Genomic DNA, 2,392 nt, shown 5'->3' on the forward strand with positions numbered 1-2,392 from the left:
CTTGAGAAGGTTTCGATGTGAGAAGAAGGAAGAGATGCAAGAGCTCAAGCTTGGGGATGCCTGAGCACCCCAAGTAAATATTCAAGGAGACTCAAGCATCTAAGCTTGGGGATGCTGGGAAGGCATCCCCTCTTTCTTCAACAAATATCGGTATGTTTTCGGATTCGTTTCATTCATGTGATATGTGCAAATCTTGGAGCGTCTTTTGCATTTAGTTTTCACTTTTCTTTTATGAACCATGCTGGTATGAGATGGTCCTTGGTTGATTTATAGAATTCTCTTTGCACTTCACTTAAATCTTTTGAGTATGGCTTTATAGAATGCTTCATGTGCTTCACTTATATCATTTGAAGTTTGGATTGCCTGTTTCTCTTTACTTAGACAACCGCCATTTGTAGAATGCTCTTTTGCTTCACTTATATTTGTTAGAGCGTGGGCATATCTTTTGTAGAAAGAATTAAACTCTCGTGCTTCACTTATATCTATTTAGAGAGATGACAAGAACTGGTCATTCACATGGTTAGTCATAAAATCCTACATAAAACTTGTAGATCACTGAATATGATATGTTTGATTCCTTGCAATAGTTTTGCGATATAAAGATGGTGATATTAGAGTCGTGCTAGTTGAGTAATTGTGAAATTGAGAAATACTTGTGTTAAGGTTTGCAAGTCCCTTAGCATGCACGTATGGTGAACCGTTATGTAACGAAGTTGGAGCATGAGGTGTTTATTGATTGTCTTCCTTATGAGTGGCGGTCGGGGACGAGCGATGGTCTTTTCCTACCAATCTATCCCCCTAGGAGCATGTGGGTAGTACTTTGTTTCGATGACTAATAGATTCTTGCAATAAGTATGTGAGTTCTTTATGACTAATGTTGAGTCCATGGATTATACGCACTCTCACCCTTCCATCATTGCTAGCCTCTTCGGTACCGTGCATTGCCCTTTCTCACCTCGAGAGTTGGTGCAAACTTCGCCGGTGCATCCAAACCCCGTGATACGATATGCTCTATCACACATAAACCTCCTTATGTCGTCCTCAAAACAGCCACCGTACCTACCTATTATGGCATTTCCATAGCCATTCCGAGATATATTGCCATGCAACTTCCATCATCATCATATACATGACTTGAGCATTTATTGTTATATTGCTTTGCATGATCGTAAGATAGCTAGCATGATGTTTTCATGGCTTGTCCGTTTTTTGATGTCATTGCTACGCTAGATCATTGCACATCCCGGTACACCGCCGGAGGCATTCATATAGAGTCATATCTTTGTTCTAGATATCGAGTTGTAATATTGAGTTGTAAGTAAATAATAGTATGATGACCATCATTATTAGAGCATTGCCCCAGTGAGGAAAGGATGATGGAGACTATGATTCCCCCACAAGTCGGGATGAGACTCTGGACGAAAAAAAAGAGAAAGGCCAAAAAAAAGAGAAGGCCCAAAAAAATGAGAGAAAAAGAGAGAAGGGGCAATGTTACTATCCTTTTACCACACTTGTGCTTCAAAGTAGCACCATGTTCTTCATATAGAGAGTCTCTTGAGTTATCACTTTCATATACTAGTGGGAATTTTCATTATAGAACTTGGCTTGTATATTCCAACGATGGGCTTCCTCAAATGCCCTAGGTCTTCATGAGCAAGCAAGTTGGATGCACACCCACTCAGTTTCATTTTGAGCTTTCATACACTTATAGCACCAGTGCATCCGTTGCATGGCAATCCCTACTCCTCACATTGATATCTATTGATGGGCATCTCCATAGCCCGTTGATACGCCTAGTCGATGTGAGACTTTCTCCTTTTTGACTTCTCCACATAACCCCCATCATCATATTCTATTCCACCTATAGTGCTATGTCCATGGCTCACGCTCATGTATTGCATGAAAGTTGAAAAGGTTTGAGAATCCCAGAAGTATGAAACAATTGCTTGGCTTGTCATCAGGGTTGTGCATGATATGAATGCTTTGTGTGGTGAAGATGGAGCATAGCCAGACTATATGATTTCGTAGGGATGAGCTTTCTTTGGCTATGTTATTTCAATAAGACATAATTGCTTGGTTGGTATGCTTGAAGTATTATTGTCTTAAATGTCAAATGATAGACTATTGCTTTGAATCACTCGTGTCTTAATATTCATGACATGATTAGACATATGATCAAGATTATGCTAGGTAGCATTCCACATAAAAATTATCTTTTTTATCATTTACCTACTCGAGGACGAGCAGGAATTAAGCTTGGGGATGTTGATACGTCTCCGTCGTATCTATAATTTTTGATTGTTCCATGCCAATATTATTCAACTTTCATATACTTTTGGCAACTTTTTATACTATTTTTGGGACTAACATATTGATCCAGTGCCCAGTGCCA

This window comes from Triticum urartu, chromosome 3, assembly GCF_003073215.2.
Source record: "Triticum urartu cultivar G1812 chromosome 3, Tu2.1, whole genome shotgun sequence".
NCBI lineage: Eukaryota > Viridiplantae > Streptophyta > Magnoliopsida > Poales > Poaceae > Triticum > Triticum urartu.